The sequence below is a fragment of the Triticum aestivum genome, chromosome 1A (assembly GCF_018294505.1).
Source record: "Triticum aestivum cultivar Chinese Spring chromosome 1A, IWGSC CS RefSeq v2.1, whole genome shotgun sequence".
NCBI lineage: Eukaryota > Viridiplantae > Streptophyta > Magnoliopsida > Poales > Poaceae > Triticum > Triticum aestivum.
In genome coordinates, this window is record NC_057794.1 from 139532017 (window position 1) to 139540953 (window position 8937).

Sequence of the window (8937 nt, forward strand, 5' to 3'; positions counted from 1 at the left end):
TCCATTTAGATATTTGTCATTTTTGCCATGATTATTGTGTGCATGATATGACCTGGAGCTCTACATATGTTTTGTTAAGGGTTTTGCCATCTTTCCAGAGGTGCAACCCATGTATTTTTGTGATGTGTGTGGTGACTAGTACAAGCTTGCCAAGTGAGGCACTTGGTAATGCTGATTTCAGGGACTTAGCATTTGCACTAAGTTCTTGACCTGTTTATCTCATATGGCCATATGTTCATGTTGTTTCCTAGTGATCCGTGCCTCTTTTGAGGATGATCAGTAAGGATGTTTTGTTAATCTTGTAGTGCTCTATCCATCCATGTCTTTGGTTGCAATTATGGAGCACCCTAGCTTGAGTCAATCGAGCTCTACTTTTGCTACTTCGTGAATCTGGGCAGATTGTCTACTTGTTAGCGATTTTGCCGATGATGTTGTAGTTGCTCCGTGCATGCTATGTTATTGTTCTTGCCATGTCTAGCTTGAATTTTATGTATTCTTGATGGGTGTATGCTTAGATTATCATGACTTGCTCCATAGTGAGTGCATCGAGCTCGTAAACATGCCTACTTGATATCTGTTTTTAGCATGCTCCAGTTTTCACTAAGTTTGAGAACTGATTATGTTTTTGCCATGTTCACATGCTTGCAATTGTATTTTCTGATCCCTTTTGGCTCAAGGTCATTAAGGGACTTTTGTTAAGCTCTTTGAGTATCTCCATGCCATGCTTTACTTTGCCATGTTCAGGTCCTGTAGCATGTAGTGTTGTTGCTCCGAAGAGTGCTATCTGATCTGAAATTCCAGACAAGTGTTAATTTCACTAAGTCTGAGATCTGTTTACCATATGCATTTTTGCCATGCTTGTTTGAACCTGTTAATGGATGATTTGGCCGTACCTCAGTGCTAGACTTTTGTTAAGCATCTTGAATGCATCCTTGCCATGTATTTTGTTGTCATGTTTGGGTGCTGTAGCATGTTCATCTTGTTGCATTTAGATGGCTACTTGTTGTAAATCGCAGACCGGTGTCATATTTGAATCGCTTGCCATTTCCAAACCGTAACTCCGATTCCGGCGTTCTTTATATTGTTTTCAAGCGATTTCATCTCATCTTTCCAGTGGCACACTTGGGTTTCCAAGTTGAGGCCAGGTTCATGCATCCCTTGTCAAATCTTGCATATGCATCCCGCATAGCATACCATCCTTGCATCATATTGTTTGATCCTTGCACGTGGTTGATTGTGTCCTTGTTGCTTGTTTGTCTTGTTTGGGTAGAGCCGGGAGACGAGTTCGCTAACGAGGAGCCCATTGAGTTTGCTTTCGAGGATCCAGTCAACTCTAACAACTTTGCAGGCAAGATGATCATACCCTCGAAATCACTACTATCTTTGCTATTCTAGATTGCTCACTCTTTTGCTATGCCAATGCTATGATGCCTACCACTTGCTTTCAAGCCTCCCAAATTGCCATGCCAAACCTCTAACCCACCATGTCCTAGCAAACCGTTGATTGGCTATGTTACCGCTTTGCTCAGCCCCTCTTATAGTGTTGCTAGTTGCAGGTGAAGATTGGAGACCGTTCCTTGTTGGAACATTATTTTCTTGTTGGGATATCATTATATTGCCATGTTATCTTAATGCATCTATATACTTGGTAAAGGGTGGAAGGCTCGGCCTCTCGCCTAGTGTTTTGTTCCACTCTTGCCGCCCTAGTTTCCGTCATATCGGTGTTATGTTCCCGGATTTTGCGTTCCTTACGCGGTTGGGTTATAATGGGAGCCCCTTGATAGTTCGCCTTGATTAAAGCTTTTCCAGCAATGCCCAACCTTGGTTTTACCATTTGCCACCTAGCCTCTTTTTCCCTTGGGTTTCCGGAGCCCGAGGGTCATCTTATTTTAAACCCCCCGGGCCAGTGTTCCTCTGAGTGTTGGTCCAAACCAGGCAGCCCGCGGGGCCACCTTGGGGAAACTCGAGGGTTGGTTTTACTCGTAGCTTGACCTATCTGAGTGTGCCCTGAGAACGAGATATGTGCAGCTCCTATTGGGATTTGTTGGCACATTCGGGCGGTGTTGCTGGATTTGTTTTAAACTGTCGAAGTGTCTTGAAGAACCGAGGTACCGAGTCTGATCGGAACGTCCCGGGAGGAGGTCTATTCCTTCGTTGACCGTGAGAGCTTGTCATGGGCTAAGTTGGGACTCCCCTGCAGGGATTTGAACTTTTGAAAGCCGTGCCCGCGGTTATGGGCTGAAAGTGCGTTATATCGACTAGAGGGGGGGGGGTGAATATGTGATTTTTATGAAAGTCTTCAAAACGTGGAAGTTATGAAGACAAACGATAGAAATAAACCTATTACCATGCAGCGGAAGGTAGACTACACTAGGCAAGCCATAGTCAAGTATTCAATGAAGTGAAAGCACAATGACTTAATAGCAGCAATGTAGTAAGGATCAGGTAGGAAGATATTATGAAGCCATACAGAACATGCAGTCACTCAGTGAAGACAAAAGATAGTGCAAACATACAATGACTTCACAAGGAGCAACAGTAAGTAAAGGGAAGGGAAGATGAAACCAGTGACTCGTTGAAGACAATGATTTGTTGGACCAGTTCCAGTTGCTATGACAACTGTACGTCTGGTTGGGGCGGCTAGGTATTTAAACCTTAGGACACACAGTCCCAGACACCCAGTCCTGAACACGCAGCTCAGGACACCCAGTCCTCACCGTAATCTCCTTGAGCTAAGGTCACACAGACCTCGCCCAATCACTCTGGTAAGTCTTCAAGGTAGACTCCCAAACCTTCACAGACTTCGTTCACCGGCAATCCACAATGTCTCTTGGATGCTCAGAACGCGACGCCTAACCGGCTGGAGGATGCACAGTCCTCAAGTGTAATAAGTCTTCAGATCACACATACAAGAAGACTTAAGTGATGCCCAATTCTCTCTGGCTCTGGTGGTTAGGGCTTTATCCTCGCAAGGAATTCTCTCTCAAAGGCTTCGAGGTGGGTTGCTCTCAAACGACAAAAGCCGTGCTTTCAATCTGAGCAGCCAACCGTTTATGGTTGTAGGGGGTGGGCTATTTATAGCCACTTGGCAACCCGACCTGATTTGTCCGAAATGACCCTGGGTCACTAAGGAACTGACACGTGTTCCAACGGTCAGATTTCAAACTCACACGACAACTTTACTTGGGCTACAAGCAAAGCTGACTTGTCCGACTCTGGACAAGATTCGCTCTCATAGTCTTCACTCGAAGACATAGGTTTTTGGTTAGGCATCACTTCAGTCATTCTGACTGGTTCTCTTGGACCCCACTTAACAGTAGGGTGGTTCCTATGACTCAACACAAAAGAAAAAGAACTACGAAAGATCTAAGTCTTCGAGCTCCATAGGCTTCATGTGGTGTCTTCTCTTGTCATAGTCTTCAATGTGAATATCTTCATATACCACCTTTGACTTCAATGTCTTCATACATTTTTAGGGGTCATCTCTGGTAGGAAAACCGAATCAATGAGGGACTTCTACCTGTGTTATCCTGCAATTCTCACAAACACATTAGTCCCTCAACTAGGTTTGTCGTCAATACTCCAAAACCAACTAGGGGTGGCACTAGATGCACTTACAATCTCCCCCTTTTTGGTGATTGATGACAAACTAGTTGAAGTTTTCAACGGGGAATATAATCTGTGAAATTGTAAAGGATAAGGAATTGTCTTCATAAGTTGCAAGGGCTCCCCCTGAAGATGTGCATATAGGTAATTTGCTTTTGGAATGCAAATGCACATGGCAGGTTGTACTTGTGGAGATCCACTTCAACTTATGATGACAATCCACTATGCATGTGAAAGTATATGAAGATAATGACATGCATAATGGAAAATGGACATCTGCAGAATGATCTAAGTGCGGAATTTATCGTCGCACATGCGGAATTTATCATCGCAAAACAAAGTGGCAGATAAGTAGCAGACGACCATCGAGTTTAAGTGTTACAACTCAAAGAACCAAATGTAGCAAAACGAGAGTTGTAAGCACGAAGCAAAATATAAAGCACCCGCCCATATGGACCCGCTTGAAGACTATCAACCTCATATGCTTCTCCCCCTTTTGTCAGTAAGGACCAAAAAGGTTTGAAGACATAGAGCATCTACTCGTTCCCATGCGGAGTAGGTGAAGTAGCAGGGTCGTTGGTGGTGTTTGGCGGTGCTGAAGAGCTTGGAGCAGAGTTGACGCGTGCTGAAGGAGGTGGTGGTGAAGTAGCATCATCTTCATCCTCGATAACTCTGGCAGTCACTGTTGAAGAGAACTCAGAGTCTTCAAGGGGTGGAGTTCCTAGCAGCACAGCTCTTCGAGGAGGTGTGGAGTCAAACTTGAATCGCTCAGTGAAGCCATCCTCTTGGAGATCATCTTCAGAAACACATCATCGTTAGCCCTTTCCATGTACGGCGACAGGTTTCATGGGCAACGAAAGCATTCTTGGTGGCAAGATTGTGGATGCGATTAACTTCCACCAAGAGGCTTTTCATCTGACGCTTCAGCCAGTCATGATGCCTATCCTGTTTCTGATGAAGAGCCACAAGAAGCTCTCGGTCGTTGAGAACACAAGTGCGCTTCTTGGGTCTTGGAGCAGTTGTACTATCAGTGGCTTCAGTAGACGCAGGGTGTGGTGCACGTGTAGTGCCAGCCAAAGGATACACCCGAGTGACTGCTTCAACTCCTTCAATGTTCTGTGAGAAACTCTGATGCTCTGCATTCTAAAGACTTAGAGGTTCCTTTGCAGGCTCAGGATAGATGGCTTCAGTAGAGATATCCACATCAGGCAGAAAAATCCTAGGATTGCGAGCAGATGGCTGATATGAGATATCAGAGTGAAGTTTAATTAGCCGCATTACCCATGGGGCGTAGAACTTCAAGCCAAACAGATCAGAGCCCGATGCAGCAAGTTGGCGGATGAATAAGTCCTGTGCATTGAAGCATTTTCCATGAAGAATATAGAAGACCAAAGTCTTCATTGCACCCTCAAGCTTGGCATTTGGAGAGTGCCCTTTGATGGGCCAGAGAGTTCGCCTGATGATGTGATAGATGGTTCGTGGCAGATACTCAAGGTCTTCAACGAAGAACTCTGTTGGATAAGCAGCATCTTGGGGCAATGGCTTCATCATGCTGAGCATCTGACTCATATCAGGTTTCGGCCTCTTAAAGATGCTCTCAATAGCTTCACTATGCAGCTGACAGCCATGCTCGTAGAGATTGCCAGGAGTGGGCAAACCAGTGAGCTCAATGATGTCAAATGCATTGGCTTCGTGATGAACATTTCCGGTCATCCACTCCAAGACCCAAGTCTTCGAATCTCTGCTGTACCCGCGGATGTGAAGTGTGGCATAGAATTGGAGCAGCAGCTCTTCATTCCAATGCTCTTGGTCAGTAACGAACGGCAGCAGTCCAACTTCCTTGAAGAAATCCAAAGCTTCTTCCAGACAGGGTAGACCAGCTATGGCTTCAATGTTAAGGCGCTTGTGTGGGAAGATGCGACCTTGGTTGTAAAGAATGCATGAGTAATAGCTTCGCTGAGGATAGCTACAGAACCGATCAGATGATATTCTTTCCCTTGAGTAGGGGTTCCTGGAGCTATCGAAGAATGTGTTGTCTGCCCTGAAGCCATTGATATTGAAGGAGCCAGGTGCTGATGCAGGACCTGGGAACCTTGGCAATCTTGGGATTGGCTTCTGTACCTGAGGCCTGTGCTCAACATGATAGTCAAACTGTGGACCGGCAGCAGACTCAGGAACAGAAGTGACGGGATCAGTGGCTTCGCTGTCTTCTTTTTCCGTTGGGGAGGGCTCCACATTAGCTTCATTGGTGGTTGTGGCAGCCGCAAGATTTTCAAGCACGTTCTCCTTGAGAACTGCTTCTTGGTGGGACAGTGGAGTGGCAGCTTGTGGGACTTCATCTTCCGCGGCTGATGCAGCCGAATTGTCTTCAGCAAAGACTTGATGCCTTGGACCTTTGCGAAGCCTGCGCAACGCGGGCGACGCCTGTGGAGTTGGAGTGGGTTGGGCCTCATAGTCTTCTTCCTCTTGTGGGCGATCTACCCATGAAGCATCCTGTGCAATTGGCGTCAGTGGACGACCAATGCTGATGAGTTCACTGTTCTGAGGAAGGACTGCACCATCTTCTACATTGTCATGTTGACCAATGTCTTCAGCAGCGATGGGATCAGCTGCTGGAAAGTCTTCAGCTTCATGAGCCTCTGTGGAAGCAGGCTCATGGATAGTCAGTTGGCGTTCATGGCGTTCAGCTTCAGGATAGACCATAGAAATGGGTTCAACTACCAAGGGCTCTGTGGGAGCTGCCCGATCTTTCTTGGTCTTCCTCTTCTTCTTGGAGGGGGCAGTTGGAGAGGCTTCAGAATGTTTCCTCTTCCTAGCTTCAGCCTTAGCAGTCCTTGTCTTCTTGAGATCTAAAGTTGTTGACCGGCTTTTGGCTTCGAGCCAGTCATTTTAGTTGGGAAGACAATAGGAACTTCTTCCTGCCTTGGTGCGTCAGGTTCAGCCGTAACAGGCTTCTTCTTATTCTTTGCGGCCATCCTGGGGTCGATGCCAGGACGCCCAAGGGCCTTGCGCTTCTCAGCCTCATTATAGGCTTGCACACATCTGTCAGCCAGAGTCTTCATGCGCTCACGTGAACCCTGAGCTTCTTCATGTTTCTTTACAAAGGCTTCCTTGAGCTCGTGCATCATACTCTTGAAGTTCTTCACTTCTTGCATGCTGAGCTTGGCCATATGCTTCTTGAATTGAGCCTTTTCATAGTCAATCTTTTGCTTCAGTTCAACAATGCGCTGGGCAATAGCGAGTTCTGAAGCAATGGCGCCTTGGAAGGCGACACTGAGGCCAATTGGTAGCTGCAGATCTTCAAAGCTGATGTTTGGTGTGTCAAACCACTCGTCAATGAAGTTGTGGATGATGGTCACATCAAAGAGAGGCAGATCATTGAAGATTTTTGCTTCTTCTTTGCTCTTGATGAGTTGCTCAAGAGCGTCATCTACTAGATCTTCATCACTTGACAGATCGATGTCGTCATTGCGTAGAATGGCCGTAGCAGTTAGCTCTTGTCTGGTGTGAGGCAGAGGCATCTTGACTTTTTGGGGCTTGGAGATGCGAGATAAGTCTTTGGACTGCACACTGTCTTCAGGAGGTGCAGTTGCCAGTGGCTTCGCCCTTGAGATTTTTGGTGAGGGGGTAGGCTTTGAAGCTTTAGGCTTCTTCATCTTCTTTGTCTTCGGCGCTGCAGGAGCTTCTTCTGATTCAGCGTCAGCTGCAGGCTCATTCACTACAGTCCCTTGAACTAAGATGCGGGTGATGAGGCCTTCAAGGTTGTGGAAAGGACCGATGACATTGGGTTCTGCATCTCGTGTGCCATCTGCCCTTGGTGCTGAGGGACCAGGGTTGAAGTCTAACCCCAAAGTCTTCTTGTTCTGCTTTGCTGAGTTCTGGGCAAACTGGAAGTTGCGCTTGAACAGATTGTCGTCACGACACCATAGTAGTGACGATGGGTGTGCATCAGCTGGCTGTGGCCCACGGACCATGCAGGGATAGAAGCCTTGAGCAATGGCTTCATCTCTGGACCTGGGTAGAAGATTCTTGTATTGGATGTCTCCCCACGGTCTCTTGATGGCATTTTTCTCAGCATATTCTTGGGTTACAAATCGGTATTTGAACCATTGTTCTGCCCAATATCTTCGAATCCATTGGATTCGGGTCTTGCGCTGATTGTAATCCTCTTCAGGATCTGTCTTGTACAGTTCTGAGAGTTCATCTGGCAGATCTCTGGATGTTTCTCCACGACGCTTTCTGCCACCCTTCCTTGCTGCTTTCTCTGAAGCCATAAACTTTAACTTGAAAGGCTTCAACACGTTCAAAGGCTTCAAAGGTTTTCGCTTGCTGGACCAACAGGAACTGGCTTCGGGAGAATTAATGTGATGCTGTAAGAATTCTGCAAATGAATGCAGACTATGAGAACCAAATGATTCTCCCACGGACATGTACCTGTGACAGCATTAAGGTGCGAGGGAAGGGGAAGAGGTCATATGCATTCTTCAGAAGATTTTGAAGATAAATCAATTTAGAAGACATTGACCTCATTTTGCGAAGACATTCACTCATAGATAAGGAGTTGGTTCCAGATTTGTACGAATCCACAGATCAGTACAAGTGAGGAATCTAACTACTTTGTGAAGCATAAGTGAATATACTAGGCATGTTATGAGATGCAGTATGAGAGAGATCTAACTTGTGTGAATAGAAACTGCTTGTGGTAGAAAGTGACAAATCCATAGGATCAACGGTGCTGTAAAAAGGAAGTTTTATTTACCACACTAAGAACTGCTAGACGAAGTGGAAGATGAGGCCGAGCAGTTCGATCTTCCGTGCCCTAACTTGGCGACGGAGGACACCTACGGCGACGGCGGAGAGGACGATGTCCGCGGTCGGCGTGAAGACGGCGTCGGAGAGGTTGCGGCAGCGAAGCGCTTCGTCGCCGGCGTCGTCGAGGGCTAGCGGTGGCGCTAGGGTTCGTGCGAGAGTGGAAGAAGAGATAATGACCGCTGTGAAGTGTGTATTTATAGGTACATGGGCGGCACTGCGCTATTACACAGGTGCCCCTGGCGATTCGCATCTGAGGAACACGTGGCCATTATGCGGAATTTTGGGGTTTGTTCCACGTCCCACGCACGCCTTGATTGTCGGGTGGTCGTTCCTACTTCTCGGTTCATGTGGAGGAATGAGCATTGAAAACGGACTTAATGGTTGTCTCTGTATCTTCTGCTGACAAGGACGCAGAGAAGACATTCGACAGTTTCAATAGAATGCATATGATTTGGAGAGATAGAATTTGAGATAGAAAGCATAGAGAGGTTAGGGTCCGATCACATTCACTTAGTTCAA